Below are 20,918 nucleotides of genomic sequence, written 5' to 3' on the forward strand. Positions count from 1 at the left end.
GCATGCTCCAGTGGAGAGTGTGCTGCCTAAACACGCCTCAACAATACACCCTACTTCAAGTCTCCTCAACCTGACCACTGTGCACTTTAGCTAGTGCTACTGCACTGTACAATTACAACAATATTTTTCTTTCTTAAACAGTTTTTTTTTTTAAATGAACATATAGTCCAACATCAACATAAATGCTCCAAAGTAATGGTTAGAATGGTTCACAGGCCATTTAATGTTCAATGTTCACATTACAAATACACAAAATAAAAACATTCATTTTTTACACAATTCCATTAATTCTTTGTTGCCCAATGCATTTCGGGCTGTTGGCCCTCCTTCAGGGGCTTCAATTACAAACTTTGCTCTCAATGCACGCTTCTTTCTATTGCGAGATCTTCTGTTACCAGTCTTCACTCACTTCAAAAACACTAGGGAACTGGTATCCAACTCAGCCTCAATAGCACCCGGACCATTTCCAACATGAACCAGACTCAGTGGTGTGTCAGCTGATTCTGGGTGCTCCGGACCCGAGCAGTGATACACTTCCTGGCACACCCTCGCCTAGCGCTGCTGGCATTCCTGGAGTCTGTACTCGGATTCAGGCCTGCCGCCTGCCACCAGAGTGGAAGGGAGGTGGCGTAGCACAAAAGGAAAAGCACTTCTGCTTCTACCTCCTAAGACCCCTTCCGGTGCCGCCTTCCGCAAGGAAGACAGCTCTTGGTTGCTACCTTTTTTTGGGCTCGCTTCTCTGCCATAGTGCTAGGGAGGCCGGAAAATAAAATGTCGAAAGTATTAAAAAAACATGAAGACGAAAGTAAAAAATAATATGAAGGAAGTAGAGAGAAAAGAGAAAGTACAAAACTCACTAAAAAACACACAAAAGTAGAAAAAAAAGCACTTAGGAAGACAGAGGGAAAGATTAGAAATAAAAAAGATCAGAATAAAAGTTTTAGAATTCAAGGATTGAAAGGATTAAAGAAGGATTCAAAAAGTAGGCCCCAGCACCACAACAGAGATGGCGGTGCCCATGGAGACCACGTTGTGCCATTTGCGCAATATTTTTGCCCAAACACGCTTTGCTGCACGGCAAAAAGTCACGTGAATAGGCAGGACAAGCAACCCCACCTCCGAGGAGCGCAGCAAAGTTTTTTTTCCACATCTGCTAGTTCCCCGTAGCGCTGCTACGTGAACACCACCCAGGCTTACAAATGAACAATAAGCTAGGACAGAAGGACAGTGAGAGAGCTCAGTGCACGCTCGCAGCAGTGCTTCAGGAATAAGCTCATATGTATTTCTCCATAGCTATTCAGACGTGCTGTCATTCCTGTCCCCATTACTCCCCTGTAATGTAACTGGCTCAGCACCGGCCCTGCTTGCCGTTAGAGGAAGCAGTGTTTGAAAAAACCCTCACACTGTCCTCGGGTCCTCCTCAGTTGTAAAAGGGGTACTCGCTGCACTGACGGATAACAGGCTGTCATGCTCCTATTTGCAGAGCCATTGTTTCTCTGTGCTGCAGCAATGCTTATGAAGCTGTACAGGGACAGTAAGTTGCAAGGAGCCACTTGGACTGATTGATTCCTGTCCCCTCTTGAAAACTGAGCAGTAACGATGTCAAGATATTCTCTCTGACTGCATACTCTGGCGGGGTCACAAAACCACAAGGACACTGGCCCAACACGTCTAAGGGTTTCAGGAACTACACTGCCAACAGCTTTTAGCTAATATGTTCCTGAAAAATGCTGCGTGGAAAAGCAGTTTCAACCCACTTTCGAAGGCCTTATACTCAGCAGACTGATCTGTGGAACTTGAGAGATAGCTCTGATGTGCTGGATTTGATCAGGTAGAATTATGCAAGACCTGATCTATTGCTCTGTAGTGTGAAGGCTAGGGCTTCCAAGATCTGTGTAACCTAAGGGATAGCTCTGCTGTCAAACGATTGTTTGATTTGAGACATATCATGTTAACCCTGCAGGATCATGGTAATGTTTAACCAGGAGCCTGTGGGTATGTGCACTCTGTGGGATATTTCTGCTGTGTGAGGCCTGTCCTTTTTGTGGCCACACACATCTAAAAATATAGGGGGGGTCACAAAACCCCGAAAAGTACAATCTGTCAAACACACCATTAGCTGTGCATGAGAATCCAAGCCCCTTAAAAAAAATGAGGACGCCTATGTTGGAAAAGTAAAGATTGCGCCAATGACCTTTCATAACTTACCAAGATACTGCAGCGTTTTAAGGCACTAAATAGAAGCTTTACATTCACAAAGGGGGTCTGCTGAATGTACTGAATTACATGAACACAACTGCTGATGTCTACTTACAAAAGAAGTGCAATTCGGTGTCACATATACACTCACTTAAACATTATAAAAGGTCAACAGGAAAACCGAATACTCTGCAGCACTGCTTTTCTAGAAGTGATGCTGGTTGCCAATCGGACCCGGTTTTAGTTCCCAGAAGTTGGTTCACTGATAGAATATTGATTCCTAAAATATCCCGATACACAAATATTGATGTAAAAAATATTGACATCCTATAATTAAAATTGTAAGTACATGAATATCAAAACAAAAATATCGATGTAAAAAATATAGGTGTACAAAATATTGATTTTTTAATTTAAATACAAATTATTGTTAAATATAATAAATAATAAAATTCACTTTAAAAAACGTATTTCGATTTAATATACATTTTAACAAATATAATAAAATAAATGTAATTTACAAAATATTTTAACATACATACATATAAAATGTAATATATATGTATATATATATATATATATATATATGTATATATATATATATATATATATATATATATATATATATATATATTTATTTATTGTTCCCCTTAAAACAATTAATACACTATTCATTTTAATGTATTTTATAATCTTATAAATATATACAAATGTACACATAAATATATATATCTTTAAACGAAAGAGGCGGCACAACCGGATACTTTTAGAAGCCTTTAATTCAACGTTTCACCCCACCAACGCGTTTCAGCCAGACAAGGCTTTGATCACGGTCAGTAAGTCCCTCTACTGTTTCCATATTTATACTAGCCCACATTAGCCATTAAGTGGCATTATGGGATATGTAGTTTGGAACATTTGATTAAAATTAAAATAAAAAGAAAGACAAGTGGGCTTTACTTTACAGTCATATAGTATGTGGCGTTGAATGTTAGTTCACATTGACAGAGGTATTTTCAATTGTTAAACGTCGTGGGTTTGGTACCCCCGTTTACAGATTCTCTTAGTATTGAGTTAGTACCCCATTCCAGTTCGGAAGTTCATTGGCACATTTATTCCAGATGTATATAGAGTTCTTCTCCAAAATGAATGCCTCTTGGGCTCTTGGTTCGTAGCCTGATTATGAGGCGTGATTCCATTTGACACAATTTTCGAACAGAGTCTCCCCCTCTTTCCATTTTTGGCAACATTCTGATCCCATAGAAAGTCATTGCTCTCCAGTCTCCGTTTTGGCATGTGCTGATGTGTTTTGCAGTTGTATATAGCATGTTCAAGTTCTTAACTGCACGGATATGTTCAAGAATCCTTTTCTTCAGCATACACGTGGTGCTTCCTATGTATTTCTTTCCACATCTGCACTCTATCATGTAAACTACATTTTTTGAGGTGCATGTGATATACTGCTCGATGTGCATGATTCTCCCATCTGGTTCTTCAATGTTCTTCATGCTTTTTCCGATTTTGCAGGCCTTATAAGATGTACATGGTTGGAATCCTTTCCATTGTTGTGTCAGCCAATCTGGTTTTTGTTTCATTTGAAAATGGCTTTTCACAAGGAGATCTTGTAGCGATTTATTTTTTCTATAGGTTATTGAAGGTTGTTTTCCAGCAATTTCTCCTATAGCAGGGTCCCCTGATATTAGGTGCCAATATTTCCTCATTTTTTTTGCAATAATACCACTTTCTTTGCTATAGGTAGTGATGAATCTGGGGGGATCTTTGTCCTGAGTGATTTTTGCTTTCTCTATGAGAGTTTCAACCCTCATCTTCTGGTCTGCTTTTTTCTTGCAGTTATCTAGGACAAGTTGTCTGTACCCTCTCGATTTAAATCTTTTTTTACTCTCCTGAATTTTGATTTCAGCATCATCTTCTTTAAAACAATTTCTCTTCAATCGTATGAACTCACCATACGGTATGCTGTTTAACAGGGCTTTAGGGTGGAAGCTGGTGCCGTGAAGTACACTGTTGGTGGACGTTTTCTTTAGGAACAGAGTTGACTAAATTTTGCCTTCAGATATATAGATTTTGGTGTCGAGAAAATCAATGTGTTTTTTGTTTGTTGAACATGTGAACTGTAGTCCAATTTCATTATTATTCAACCTGGAGAAGTACTCTCTGAATTGTTGGTCGGTTCCGTTCCAGATCAAAAATAGGTCATCAATGTAACGTACCCATAGAATAGTGCGATCCAAATCAATCTGATTGTTACTGTCCCATGCGATCGTCTTTTCTCACCAGCCCATGGTGATATTAGCGTAGTTGGGGGAAAATGAAATCCCCATGGCTGTCCCGCATTCTTGTTTATAGAGCTCTTTGTTGAAAAGAAAGACGTTGTTTGTTATGCACATGTCAATCATTTTTAGAAGCATTGTCGTATGTTCCAATTCTGTGATATTGCATTGTTTCAGAAAGTGTTGGCATGCCTTCAGTCCTATGTCGTGTCTTATAGAATTATATAGGGATACAACGTCTATTGTTACTAGCAAATACCCATTGAGTGCAACAGTAGGGAAAGTGTTGGATAGCAGAGGGTCAAAAATTACTATTCGAACTCCAGTGAGTGCATCAGTAGGGAAAGTGTTGGATAGCGAGGGGTAAAAATTACTATTCCCACTCCAGTGAGTGCAACAGTAGGGAAAGTGTTGGATAGCGGAGAGGTAAAACTTACTATTCTCACTCCAGTGACTGCATCAGGAGAGGGAAAGTGTTGGGAAAGCGCAGGGGTACAACTTAATATTCCAACTCCAGTAAGTACAATAGTAAAGAAAATGTTGGATAGCGGAGGGGTAAACATTACTATTCCCACTCCAGTGAGTACAACAGTAGGGAAAGTGTTGGATAGCGGAGGGGTACAACTTAATATTCCTACTCTAGTAAGAACAATAGTAAAGAAAATGTTGGATAGCGGAAGGGTAAAAATTACTATTCCCACTCTAGTGGGTGCAACAGTGGGAAAGTGTTGGATAGCGAAGAGGTAAAAATTATTATTCCAACTCCAGTGAGTGCAAGAGCCGGTAAAGTGTTGGACAGCGGAGGGGTAAGAATTACTATTCCCACTCCAGTGGGTGCAAAAGTAGGGAAAGTGTTTGATAGCTTCCCACCCCATTCTCCTATAAACCTCACCACCCACTCCGAAAAAAAGACTCAATTAACATCATTAATTACACATTAATTCAATATTAATAATTAACAACCAATTAATAAATATGTTATAATAAATTAACTACCACAATTAACACTCTAAAATATAAATTATATAAATATTAATGAATTACAAATATTAATACATTTATTATAATTACATTTCTTCGCACCCTATTCCCCTATATACCCACAAACCGCTCCTAAAACAATTATCAAAATTAACATAATTGCCAATTAATTAATAATAATTAACAGCCAATTAAGTAATAATTAAAAATAAATTAATTCCCACAGTAAACGCTATAAAATCTTATACAAAATTATCAATAATTTAAGAGCAGCTGGGAGAACATGGCGGCCAGCGAGTAGTTGGTCACGGGAGCTCCCCGTGAGTCAGGAGCAAGATGGGAAAGTTTAAACGGAATGGAAAAGCCTCCAGGTTAAAGGAAAAGTCACCTGGAAAAACAGAATTTTATAATGCTTTGATCTAGTTGTCGAAAACGCTGAAACACTATAAACTCTAAGGCGAGGGTAAAAAAAAGAAAAGGGGGGAACTCTTACCGGCTCCCGCGGCACCTGCTGGCTGGTGGTGCTCTGCAGATCGGCACGTTGGGTTTCCTAAGTGCAGTTGAGCATGTGCTCTCGGCCGATAGCCGTTCGTGGTGGAGGTGGCAGGAGCAACGGAGACATCAGGGATGGATGCTGCTCAGAGACGGTCCCGGGAACCTCTGGAAGTCCAGGACTCGCTGTGGTCTCACAATGCTGGGGAGCTAGGACGCGTTCCGGAAAGCCACAGCAAGGAGTCCTATCCAGGGCGGAAGAGGCAGGGGTAGCACGGTTGCTGCAGTTGCTGCTCCTGAGTTGCAGGCTCCATGTGAGATCTCGCTGAAGACAGCGGAACCAGCGGTAGGGAAAACTACACATAGACTTTATCCTGAATTTGGACCTGAGCCAAGCAATGAAGTAAGTGCACCAGTTGGGGGGTGTAGGTTTAGCACAGGGAGAGCTGGGTATTTTGGATTGTAAAACAGGAGGTAGACCTTCAGCTTTAAAACTAAAAGCTCCGAATAGGTATACATCAAGGAGCACAAGTCTGAGCTCTGTTAAGCTGGATCACAAAATTCAAGATAGTGTAAGGAAACAGTGACCCATCCTCGTTGAAAAAGTCTTAGCTGCACAGGAAATAGTAGCAGCATGGGAATTGGGTCACAGCAAAAATAGAAAAGACAGAAAAGTAAAATACCCTCTTGAGAAGACCAAAGCTCACCCCCTCAATGAGGAGTTATTTTTAGGTTGCTCCAAATACATTAACATGAAAACCAATAGACGGTACGCCGATGAGCAACTCCACAAAGTTATCTGAATTTCCAGAAGGTCTACAAAACCCCAACAGGTTTCAATTACTTGAGAAAGAGCCGGATTCTCTAGAACTATTAGAGGAATTAATCACACAGAAACCAGTGATGGTGGATGAAGCTAACAAAGTGCAAGGGGATATGTCTGCACTAAGTCAAAAACTGCTCTCCCTAACGGAGAGTCAGGAGAATCAGGATAGTTGGCTAGTGGAGGCTTGCCCGGTGCTAGAGGGCTCATCTTGAAGACCACATCCCCCTACCACTTTCAGTCTATCACTTTCTACATATGCTGACTAAAGAAGTCAGAGAAAGGTTTACAGTTTCAGAAAAAAGCAAGCATATATTGAAATGTCCTGTGAAAAAATGGAAGTTAAGTTGGATTCATTGGCTGCCAGGACAGCAGCTTTAGAACTTACGGTGGCCGAGCTAGTCTCCCAGACGGAGGAAAACACAAAAGATATACGTTTAATGAAAGAGAAGGATATGGGCTTCCAGGACAAATTGAAATCTCTCAAAAACTCCCAAAGGAGGAATAATATCTGTTTGTTAAAAGTTCCGGAACGAACACAGGGATACAATCTTAAAGAGTTCGTAGCAAAACTTCGGTTCAAGATATGATGGCTGATATACAGCGGTTACACAGAGATCCATTTAGATTGAATCCCAATAAAACTAGACCTCAGCAAATTCTGGTCTACTTTCTAACGTATAGCTTAAAAGATGGAATTTTTAACAAGGCACTTAAAATGAATTCATTAAATGTAGACGGAATAACGTTTCAAATAAGTTTCTGATGTCTCCTCAATAACAGAAACCAGGCAGTGGAAGTTGAAAACATGTAAATGTAAATGTACAGGAATTTATATAGCGCAAATCACCGAGCGGTTTCTAAGCGCTTGCTTAGGGAACCCGTCCTGGTATTCCCCTGTGAGATAACCCCGGCAGGGTATCCGCAAGGTGAAAGCCAGGCATCCCACCGCGAGGGGCCGTTGTGGAGATTAAGCAAGCTATTGCCCAGAGTTGCAGAGTGTGAACCCGTGAATCGAGTAGGCACCGGAGCGAGAATTTTCGAGTCCATGGACATTTTAGGACTCAAGACCCCGCCGAGCCGGGAATTGAACCCTGGTCCCGGGCTGACCTCTGCTTCCAGGTCTGCCTCCTCTAACCAGTGAGCCACACTTCTCCACTACATTGTTAGAACCCTTCGGAAAGCTGGGAGCTACAGCACAGCTTAAATTCCCGACTATGCTAAAAGTAATGTACAACAATAAAATGTAGTAATTTAGGTGGGTAGAGGATGCTGAGAATTTTTTGTAGTCTATTTCAGGGAGCACTGAGGCTGTGAGAGGTTAACGGGAAAACCCGCATAGCGTCAAACTCTCATTTCCACAGATTTAAAGGAGAAAGATAAAATGTATAAAGACTGTTATATATAGAACTCCTTTTTTTTGAGAGGATACATAGTAAGTTATGTTAAAATTCCTGACTCAAGGAGGGGGATCTTCCAAAGGCCAGGATAGGGCCATAGGAAAGGGAAGAAGGGGTTCTCCAGGGAAGGGGTCACGTGGGAGAGGGAGGAGGGAGACGGCGGGGAGCACAGGGTGGGGGGCAGTGGGTAAAAATTTCCAATCCGTCAAATTAAGGTTTGGGAGAGTAAATGTGTTTTAGAATTTGAGTTTTGGCCTTGATAATAGTTCTCTCGTGGAAGTTGAATGGGTTGGGACCTAAATATAGGATGGAGAAGATCCTCCAATATTTGAGAGATTCCCCAGAACATATTTTCATACTTCAAGAGACTCATCTAAAGGAGCGTGCGATGAGAGCTCTGTGTAAACCAGAATCTGGATTCAAGAGGTGATATGCACTATGCAACAAACGCCAACTAAGTGATTGGCTAGATTCATTAAAAAGAATTCGGACATCTCCCTTGAAGGAAATAAAGTGGACACGATAGGGAGATGGGCTATAGCAAAATGAAATGTCATACCTATAAATTCACAGTTGCAGGATATTACAGTCCTAACATAGATGATTTAGCTTCCTTTAAAGATCTCCTTTCTGAGTTATTAAATTTTGCAGATCCGTTAACTCTGGCAGGGGATTTCAATGTGGTTTTAGATCCAGTCTTAGATAGGTCAGTGAAAAGTAGAGCAGTACAGAACAACAATATGAGACTAACGATTAAAAGCACTATGAAGCAGTTAGCCTGGTCTGATGCATGGAGAGAGAAGATGTGGAAAAGGAGAGGCTACACCTTCATAATAGGAAATATGGCCACAAATCCAGATTAGATATTTTTTTTGTGAGTTCGGAGGTGAAAAGGTGGCTACACACTATTAAACATCTGGGGGAACATCTTTCTGACCATTCAGCAGTATCCTTAGCTCTCAAAGTCCCATTGAAAACGTCTAACAGAAGGGTGGACCTTAGACTGTGCCATCTTGTTTGAGGAAGATGTAATTGAAGTTTTAACTACAGAGGCAAAAGCATTTTTTACCGACAATATGGAAACTGCCCAGTTAGAAGTAGTATGGGATGCATATAAAGCTTTTTTGAGATGTCATTTAACATCGCTACAGATTGCTAGACAGAAAAAGTATAGAGCTGAGGTGGAAAAGATAGAGGGAGAGATTCAAAAGTTAGAACAAGATCATATCATTCAAGGGAGTAATATGATAGATGAGGATGTTTCTGCAAGGCTCCAATCTTTAAAACCAGTATGGGGAAATTGCGGCAAGCTTCTGGCATGGAACACTAAGCAAGGCATTGCCCGAGGGAACATCAAAGAAGTCACTTTTGATGGGATGTTATTAAAAAGTCCTACAGATATTGAAGCTTTTCAAAAATATTTTGAAAATGTGTACCAGGAAGATTTAACCATCCAGGAGGAAACAATTAGGGCCTGGCTGGGTCGAGACCACTCAAAAAAACTTACAGAGAATGAAGCCCTTAACTTAAGCAGCCCGATAACAAGTGATGAGATCAAAAAAGCATGGTAGCAGGGACATCTGGTAAAGCTGCTGGATCAGATGGCCTGCCTGTGGTGCTCTATAAGGTGCTTATGGAGGTTCTTATTCCGGTGATGGAGGAACTATTCTCCTATAATTTTGAAAATGGTGGGAATATGCCACGATCCTGGAACGAAGCCACAGTCTCATTGATCCTTAAACCTGCAAAGTCCCCTAGTTTTTGTGATTCATATCGCCCCATCTCTCTACTCAATCTAGATTATAAGATTGTTGCACAGATTCTAGCTGAGAGGTTAAATGGGGTGATTGGGGGGTTATTGCATAGGTATCAAAAAGGCTTCGAACAGGGTAGGAGGATTCAAGATCTTACATATAACCTTATAGGGGCAATTGACTTAGCAATGCTTCACAAATTACCACTAGCTATCATAAACCTGGATGCCACCAAGGCATTTGATAGAGTTAATTGGGTTTATTTAAAGTATATGTTAAAAGAATACAATCTGGGGGAGAATTTTTATAGGGCAGTTAGCTTGATCTATTTAACCCCTGTAGCAAGACTATTAGGAAAAGGAAACTTGTCTGCTTCTGTAAATATTCAGCAGGGGACAAGGCAAGTCTGTCCACTGCCCCTGTTACTTTTTAATTTATATATTGAGCCGCTAGCGCGAAAAATCAGAAATAATCTTGAAATATCCCCTTTTAATTATAAAACCTGGCAAAGAAAGGTGGCGCTGTATGCTGATGACCTAATGGTATACACATCAGATCTAAATAAAGCAATACCAATAATCTATGAGAAAACGCAGCTGTTTGGTCAGATATCGAGGTATGAAATTAATGCAGCCAAGACCGAATGTATGGCCTGGAATTTGGGCACTAGTCCTTATTTAATGAAAAAAGAAATAAGATATCCGGACATCATGATTACACAAAGTATTGACAATATTTTAGACACAAATTTACGCAAAGTTAGTAAAGAAATAAATGACTCCTTGACAAGTTGACCATATCTACCTCTACACTTATAGGTAGGATTAATTTAATTAAAATCATGGTGTTACCTAAAATAATATTTCTGTTTCAAAACATGTAAATTGATACTTGTATAGCGCACTACTCACCCGCAAGGGTCTCAAGGCGCTTGTACGAATACCGCTGTGGAACCCATCCTGGCTTTCCCTGTGAGGTGTCCATTCCTGGGCACCCCCAAGGTGGAGGCCAAGCATCCTTAGCGTTGTGGGGGCCATTGTGGAGATTAAGCAAGCTATTGCCCAGAGTTGCAGAGTGGGACTCCATGATTGGAATAGGCACCGAGGCGAGAATTATCAGGTCCGTGGAATTTTTGAGCCCAAGACCCGCCGAGGCGGGGAATTGAGCCCTGGTCCCGGACTAGACCTCTGCATCAGGGTCTGCCGCTCTAACCATTGAGCCACACTTCTCCCCCTGACATTTAAAGAAGAGGGATTGATAAAGCTCCAGGCTAGAATAAATAGTTTTATTTGGGCATCTGAAGGCATTAGGATATCATGGAAGAAGCTATGTAGGAAGAAGAAGAAGGGTGGGTTATCCCTGCCAGATCTAGTATTTTACGCGTGGATATTCTCTATCAGAACCGGTAAAATGCTGATGAACAAACCAGATAGCTCTGATACTGGTTAAACAAAAAAACTGAGGCTCTTTCAGCACACCATGAGAACAAGTATTGGTCAGATACGGTACCATTTTACTTTGTTAGACCCTTAGAAAATAACCACTCCATTGAGAACAAAAATTACCACAATATTCAGCAAAAAACAGTATTATTCAAAAACAGAGATCCAGAAGGGGCATTATTTATGCTGTTTGGTATTCTTTATTCATGTTGTGTCAAATTTTAAAATTCCCAGCACACGATTAGCCGACACGTGTTTCGTCTTTGCTTAGACTTTTTCAAGGCTGGAATAACAAACATAATACAATAAATACACTATATACAATAAAAATCCAATCATACATGACACCCTCAGACAATACATGCTCATGACCCTTTTGTGATATGCATATAGAACGCACATGGTGCGGCTACATTGGAAGATAAACATATGTACTCTTTAGGATGCACTACTAGTTGCACCTATATTGCATATGTTTATAAATTAATGTATACGTGAAAAGGAGAACCCGACCACCTAAAAAGTCAAGATTGGAAAAAAGCAAAGTTGAAAGAATCCATGAAGAGAAAGATGAGATCCCGGAATTCAGTTAATATAGTGGTTGGACTTGAAAATAGTATCCTCCGACCGTGCCCAGCACCTGTGAGCATGTCCATATTGAATGCACAAGTCCTCTGAAGAAAAAAGGGATAAACCCAATATAAATGTAGAATTCGCAAAAAAACAGGATTGGAAGGCACCGTCCGTTCTTGTGCTCAAGTATATATACAAGAAACCTAGTGAGGATATCCAGTAAACAGCTCCGCTTTACTGCAATGAAATACGAACACAACATGTAACGTCAAGTCATATACCTTCATATTCTAGACCAAACCCTCTCAGCAGTTGTAGTCTATATAATACATAATACAGGTCAGACAAAAGCTCTGATATTGGTATAATGTTTAAAGAGATGTTGTCAGAGTTAGAGGGAGGAAACCAGAGATAGATATATATACAAGTTTGTAGACCCAAGATTTTTTAAAAAGGTTTGTTTAAAAATCTTAAGGAGCCTATCATCTACATGGTTTAAAGTAAGGAAGCTTCTAAAGATCAGCTATCACTGTACGTTTGTGCCCATTTGGGATGCTCCAGGTTCACCTGAGTGGACTAAAGATGCTTTAGCAAGCCTGTTAAAAACAGCTGGACTATTAAGATGGGAACAACTTGTACCTGAGGGCTCCCTACTTTCTTGGGAATCGCTGAAGATACTTACAGATAATGGTATATGTAGATTCAAGTATCTGCAAATTAAGAGCTGGCATCAATCGGTCAGCATAACGTTTGGGATATCTAACGAGCTGGAGACAATTCTAAGCAAGAAAATCATAAAAAAGAAAGAGGTGGCGACCCTATATTGGTAATTGGTGGACCTGGTAGACGGAAAATTTAGACTTCCATCAGAACTGTAGGAAGAGTACGTGCCTGGCGTTCAAGCAGAAGATTTATGGCAACTAGCTTATAACATTCTGCATTCTACAGTATGTCCTGCAAACTTAAAAAGAACTCATATTTTTTGTCTTTACAGGGTGTATTTGTCTCCCCTGAAACTATTTAAATTTGCGAAAGGTCCCATCTCAAAATGCCCGAAATGCTTCCAGCTCAAGGTAGATGACGTTCATATGTTTTTAAGCTGTCCAATGTTACATCTTTTCTGGACATCCATAATTAGAGGTTTGGAATCTATGTTCTGGCCTGGTATCCAGCTGAGTACAACTTTGGTATTTTTTGGCCTGTCACCATCTTATGAATCAATATCTTTGTATGAGCACAAGTTATTTTTTTATTTATTTTACTTGCACGGATATAAATTTGTAAATTGTGGATCAAAAATACATCTCTGTTGCTAACAGATTGGTTAATTTCCATTAAATACACAATGAAACTTGACAGAGTCTTACTAAAAAAGATGGGCAAGCAAAAAAATGTTTGGTTACCGTGTGCAGAATAGTTGAGTAACACCTAAAAAAAAAAGGGAAATCTGTCCTATGATTTTGCCTTTACATTGCGATACTTTACCCCTCTGGTTGTTCCATCTGACACTTTTGAGGGTGGTTTGGAACAAACTAAATTTGGGAAAGAGAGGTTGTGTGTAAAGTGTATCCACTCAGAAACAGAGTGTTATAGCTGGTGCCTATCAAGAGAGGGGCTGGGGAGAAATCTAAATTGCTCTGGAGGTATCTGATGGTGGATGAGGACAAATAAATAATCATCATTAATTTATTATAATTAAATAACCTCCCACCATATTCCCCTATAAACCCCCAACCCACAACCTGCTCCTACAAAAATGACACAATTAACATAATTGCAAATTAATTAACTAAAAATACTTAACTAATCAATAAATAATTAATAATACATTAATTCCCACAATTAACACTATACAATCCAAATTAAATAAATACTAATACATAAAAAATCATTAATTTATTAGAATTAAATTACTTCCCACCCTATTTCCTTATAAACCCACAACGTGCTACAGAACATAAAAACGCAAAATTTAATTAAGATAAAATGAATTACTACTAAAAATGTAACACATATATTAAAAAACAAAATACATTTGTATGGAAAAAATAGATCACATACTTTTACAATACATACTAAAATACATACCACTAATTAAACGATCGATATTTTAAACAAATATATCTTGCAAACGATATTAACAACTTTGATATTTCCAAAAACTATATTTCTTACCAGCAAGTCGATATTCTTGACCACGATATTCATCCTGTCAGTATTTCTGTATCACGATATTTAAATCTCGATATTTGTGCATGTCAACATTTTGAACTTGATATTCTGTCTGTGCACCATTTTACATATTCAAGTAATCTTGGCACAATGACTATAATGTGCCCTGGCAGAGTTTAACCCGATCTATTACAAATTGTGACTCTTAAAGTGTGCATAACCTATGGTAAAGTCCAGGCAAAACGAAATGTACACAGCACCTGACTCAGGGGTACAAGAGTCTTCTCTGGGTGGAAAAGGTCTCAGATTTTCACACCTGTACAATAGTAACAGTTTTTGGGAGATGTGTTTTGTTATGCTCCGAAGGAAGGTTCACCATACAGGATTGTCAGGTACTGCACAACATAGCGCCTGCGCCTGGGCAGGAGGGAGGTGTGTTCCAAGCCACGGCAGCCCTAGGACATGGCCACAAGTGGCAGACCTTGGAAGAACCAGCTGCGTAACATGTAATAAGTAGCTGCAGAAGAAACTCACTCGCTATTAACACACAGCGCAGTAACATACTAAAATATATCACACCAAACCAGTCTAAAATAATGCATAACATAGCATCACATACATAGAATTAGATAATGCAGAGTTACAATCAGTGCTTTAAATAGGCCACTATTGAGTACTAATACTTTTTTGAGATAGAGCGTACCTGCACTTCCTAAGAGAGATGTAATAATTTTAAACGCAGAGTACCAGCACTTCTCAGAAACAAGAGGTACTCTAGTACAGAGTACCTGCACTTTAATTTTTCCATTTCAAGCACTGGTTACAATAGTTGCAAAGTAGCACTACATATTGTCCATTAAAAGGAAGAATCCCTAGCCAAAAAAGAAAATTAGCTCTGCCCTGAGAAACTCAATTCAGAAAAGACAGAAGTCCTCATCCTTGGCTCCACCCCATCTGCATGGAGCGACTCCTGGTGACCCTCCGCCCCCGGAAATCCTCCCACCCTGAAGGACCACACAACAAACCTCAGCATCATACTAGACTCACAATGGACAGCCAGATAAATGCCATATCCTCAACCTGCTTAAACACCCTCTGCATGCTTCGAAAGACTTTCAGATGGATCCCAACCGAATCCATAACAACTGTCATGCATGCACTCAACATCAGACTACAACGGCAGTTCTCTCTATACCGGAATCAGAAGAAACTCCTTCACAAACCTCAGACTGTCCAGAACGCTGCAGCCAGACTGATCCTCAACATCCCTGTCACAGTCACATTAACCAACACCTCAGCGATCTCAACTGGCTTCCAGTCGAAGGAACAATAGCCTTCAAACTCCTCACCCACGCATCAAGGCCCTTCACAACACCGGATCCGCAAACCTGAACAGCCGCCTTACCATTCACACACCCAAAAAATTCATCTGATCAGCCCAGCTCTCTCTGGCCACCATCTCATGTATCAACGAGACCAGAATGGGAGGAAAGTTCCTCCTACCTCGCAGCCAAAGCCTGGAACAGCCTCCCCCTCCACCTCTGACAATCTCCCACACTGGCCCAGTTGAGGAAGGACCTCAAAACCTGGCTCGTCGAATGACCCCAGACCTCAACGGAGCCACCCACCTTCTCCCTCCAGTGCCTTGAGACCCACACGGGTGAGTAGTTGCGCTTTACCAACCCTGATGGATTGATTGACCTGCCGCTATCTCCTGCATGTAACTCAAGAGTCCACGACCGGACCTTCCCAAGCCTCACATCTGTTCCTGCATCAGCCACATCCTTAGGAGGTCCATGATGATGGCAAGAGGTGGGACCTCCAAATGTGAAGAGGAAAATGTTCTTCGAACATCACCACCACTGGAGTCCCCCGGGAGACTCTTTTCCAGGAGGCCAATAGAGGGATCCAACTTGGAAAATGTACATGTCCATTGCTGCCCAAAGACTCCAACCCTTAACCTTCTGAGTAAGAATACATGACCTTAACCAGTAGTCAAATGTACAAGACTCCTCCTGTGCAGAGCAGTGATCCTGTGGCACCGGTGCTAAAAGTGCTAGAGTCGCGTCGGCAGTCGCCTGGGCCAATCAGGCAGCGATGTACAATCAGGTAGCCTAGCCCATTACATACCCTGTCCTGCTACCCCTGATGACTGCCCTGGGGACCCCGCCCATTAAGTGACAATGAATGGTTGCTCACTGTGCTGTACTGCAAATTTCAGAATGTGGCCACTGTTGGCCACTGCCCTCTGCGCCTTGGCCCCTTGTCCAGAGTCTGCATAGGGAGGGGGGTTGACGACCTCATTCAAAGGGAACATTCAAGAATGTCAGTAAAGCTTTTATTATTATATATTTTAAACTAGTGCATGGGTGTAAAGTGTGTGGGTGACATGGGAGATTCATCCACCCCCCAGATTTTGGAGAGGGGAAGAGACAGAGGGTCAAAGGTGGTGGGGGGAAGAGCAATTTCCTACGCTCTTCCACTGTTCAAGGAGGTATTGGAGCGTGTAAGCGCTATCTATGATAGTCCTGCTTTTGACCATCTTATCTGCCTTCAGTCATGGTCCGGTTGAGGAGGTGAGCTTTGGGCTGGTGCCTGAGAACTAATTCCTGGGGCCGGGTGTGAGACGTTTTTCCCCTGTCTTTTTGCCAGGGTTAGCTCTATCTCCGGACCAATCCCTTTGGCTGGTTATTGGCATTCTGCATAGAATGTTGAGTTGAGGGCTCCACTGATGGGAAATGAAAATGTTTTTCTATTTTAATTTGCTTGGTCGAAATGGACATGTATATCCCATGACTGCAGCAATTTTATGACCACCCGATGGCTCATTTCAGACTCCTATGAACAACAATCCGGTTAACCTCTATAGAAGGCTGCCTGTTACTAATGAATGCTGACTCACCAGATCCCTAACAAGGTGTCAGGAAAGCATCACCAGGTGTCTCATAAAACCTCTTGAAATACGCGTTGTTTAGTTCTTCAGTACAGACTAAGTGGTGGTGACCAGACTTCTATAACTGGAAAGTTGGTGGTTAATAGAACAGTAAAGACTAGCTTGCTTTTCCATTACCCTCACACTCAACAAGTATATAAGAGGAATAGATGATGTTTATTTGATCAGACAGATTGGTATGTTGTGTTTGCATACATAACGTTTTTTATAAACCAAAAACGTATTTATTTATTTGAACAAATCTCCTTTGCGCTATTTACTTTAGTGCATGGAGAAAATGTTTTTCTGCCCTCTACACTTCTCTTTATGAATCAACCAATCTCTGCTAAACTTCTTCAAACACACAAGAGGTTATGGAAGAAATGTTTGCTAATAGTGTGAACCCCTGGCAATCGCTCTGGATAGCATTCTACCCCATCGCTTTTTGCTCACTGTGCTGATCTGGACGAAGACCCAACTTATGCACATCCTGATCATCATTAGAACAGTCCATAATGAATTGCTAAACAAGGCCTCATGCATAAAGGACATAAGCAAGACAGGTTTTGGACTTATTACGCCTTGCCCCTGAGGTATAGTTTGTATCGTGTGGCATCAAGGCTGGACTGGAGTACCAAAAACAGCCTTGGCAATTGTGCTCAAACCAGGCCCTTTGTCTCTTCTCAAAATCTTTCAACTTCCTTTCCTGGTTCACCCTCTCTCCTTCTTTCCCCTATCTCCCTCTTCTTCCTCTCTAATTGCTTTCCCCTTACCTTTACCCTCCCTCTCTCTCTTTATCACTCTAGTGATGCCTCCCTGTGGTTGCTGCAGTTAACTTCAGGGAGCTAGAGAGAGTGACAGTCATGAGGAGGTGCCTTTGGCTTTCAGAAATGGCCTCCAATGCCTCCGCCCACTGGGGTAATGCCAGGTAAATCAAAATGCTATGCAAACAAATGATGAACAGAATTCTGGACAAATCAAACATTCACTCCCAAGCAAGAGATCTGGGATAAATCAATTGTCTTTCGCTCACCATACCACCCCAGCCATGTGGAAATCAGCATTGACCCTACTCCTTGTGCATACAATCCAGCCTGAACTGCCAAGCAGGTCCTCCCTGGACGGGAAACAAGCATCCTGTGTCTGATTTCGGGGTATCACCCCTCAGCAGCCAGGCTAGCTTGAATCCAGTGGCACAGAAAGCTAGGGACCCATGCCTGGACATACCCATCACACTTGGTGAAAAATGCTGTGCAAGCAAATGATGGATGGATATGTTGAATAAATCAAACATTCCCCCCAGTCAAGAGATCTGGGTTAAATCCATCTTTCTTTTGCTCACCATGCCAGCCCAGTTTAGACCCAGCCATATGCAAATCAGTCTTGACCCTGCTCCTCATAGGAACAGTGCAGCCCAAACTGCCATGCCAGGTCACTTGCACTTCCTGGAATGGAAACTAGCATCCTGGAACCAGCTTTGGGGTATCAACCCTCATCATCCAGGACAGCTTGAATCCACTGGACCCATGGGCATACCCATCCAACTTAGAGTGAAAAATGCTGTGCAAACAAATGTTGGATGAAATGCTGAACAAATCAAACATTCACCCCTAGTCAAGAGATCTGTGTTAAAACCATCATTATTTTGCTCCCCATGCCACCCCAGTTTGGACACTGTCATATACAAATCTGGCTTGACTCTGCTTCTCAATGAAACAGTCCAGCTTGAACTGCCAAGCCAGGTCCTCCCTCAACTGGAAAAAAGCATCATGGGTCCGGTTTTGAGGTATCACCCCATATCAGCCAGACTAGCTTGAATCCAGTGGCACAGTGAGCTAGGGACCCATGTCTGGGCATACCCATCCCTCTTGGGGTGAAAAAGTCTGTGCAAACAAATGATGGACGGAATGCTGAACAAATCAAACATTCAGCCCCAGTCAAGAGATCTGAGTTAAATCCATCATACTTTTTGCTCACCATGCTGCCCCTGTTTGGACTTAGACACATGCAAATCAGTCTTGACCCTACTTGTCATGGGAACAGTCCAGCCTGAACTGCCAAGCCAGGTTCTCCATGGACTGGAAATAAGCATCCTGAGATCGGTTTCAGGGTATCACCCCTCATTAGCTAGGCTCGCTTGTACCCAGTGGCAGAGCAAGCAATGGACCCACGTCTGGGTATATTCATCCCATTTAACGTGAAAAATGCTGCACAAACAAATGATAGAATACTGAACAAATTAAACGTTCACCACCAGTCAATAGATCAGGGTAATCCATTGTTCTTTTTCTCACCATGCCACCCCAGTTTGGACACAGTCATATGCACATTTTCATGTAAACAGTTCAGCCCGAACTGCTGAGCAAGGTCCTCCCTGGACCGGAAAGAAGCATCATGGGACTAGTTGTGGGCTATCAACTCTCATCAACCATGGTAGCTTGAATTCACTGGCACAGCGAGCAAGGGGCCCACGTCTGGGCATACCCATCCCACTTAGGGCAAAAAATGCCACGCAAACAAATGATGGACGGAATGCTGGAAAAATCAAACATTCACTCCCAGTCAAGAGATCTGGGATAAATACATTGTCCCAACCATATGCAAATCAGTCTTGATTTTGCTCCTCATGGGAATAGTCCAGCCCGAACTTCCAAGCCAGCTCCTTCCAGGACCGAGAAAAAGCATCCAGTGACCAGTGTTCCCAGCAACGTGTGTGCTCGAGCACGGCCGTACGTCTGTTCCTAGGATCGTGCAGTGCTTCGTGTAGAGCGCGCACCAACAGCACATCCCGGGAGATCATTCGCGCCGCTGCTTTTATAACTCGAGAAGCACCGAAAATGAAAATTTCCTGGTTGAGGTTGCTCCTACACTTGCTGTATTTCCTGATTAATAAAGCGTGGCTGGGGGCTATTGGTGGTCCTTTGTGGAAAAAATTGTTAATTGCAGCACCGTAATGCGCTGCAATTCACATAAATGTTTTCACTATGGCCCACAATCAGCCTGCTAATCTGGCTCTAGCAGGGTTGCCCTCTTTGGCCAATCCATGGGCAAGCTTTTAACCTTGAATTGAAAGTTTTTTTGCACACTTTAAACAAGCCCAGTTTTGGTTACTAGCTTTCAGCATCACACCGGTAGGTAGCCCAAAAACATGCATTGTCCAATATTCTATTAGGTTATCACCGTATTCACCTGTATACAGCCCTTATAATAATCAATATCAGTGCTGTAGAGGCACTTTTAATCATCGATTGATTCTGCGCAGTGAAGTTCGGGCATTGAAATTTGATCTGGTGCATGCCACGTTGTAGTTTGAGAGAGATAACGCAATGTCTTTTGGCTTCCGAACAGGGTTTCTGGAGAGTGGAACAATGCCACAATGAACGGTCTATGCTCAGATCGTTTCACTGGTCTTTAACACTTGTATTCGGTGGGAGGTAGTAAATACGACAAGCAGCTGAGGTAAAATGCTGTAACTCATGGTGGTTATGGAACAGACATTTAAGGACAGTTCATATACCAGAAATGTCCTTATCAGTGCAGCGCTACACAGGGCAGGTCTGGCATATTTGGCTGGTGTTTTAATTCACACCCAGAAAGAACACTCCCCTCCCCCAGGCTGCTGCTGCTGCTGTTGTTGTGCACTGGTAATAGTTTAGGATAGGAGGTGCCTTATAAAATCAGTGAACCTTTTCACCCCACCCCCGCCTCCACTGGAAAAATAAGCCTGTGTCTTTTCCACTTTAAAAAAGTGTGCATAGCATGTACAGTGCTGAGTCTTGTATAAGTTTACAAAAAACAATAGAGTTGCCAACCTTCAATTCTGTTCTTTCATATGATAGGACTGAGAGCAGAAAAGTAT

Source organism: Lissotriton helveticus, chromosome 9 (genome assembly GCF_964261635.1).
Source record: "Lissotriton helveticus chromosome 9, aLisHel1.1, whole genome shotgun sequence".
Classification (NCBI taxonomy): domain Eukaryota; kingdom Metazoa; phylum Chordata; class Amphibia; order Caudata; family Salamandridae; genus Lissotriton; species Lissotriton helveticus.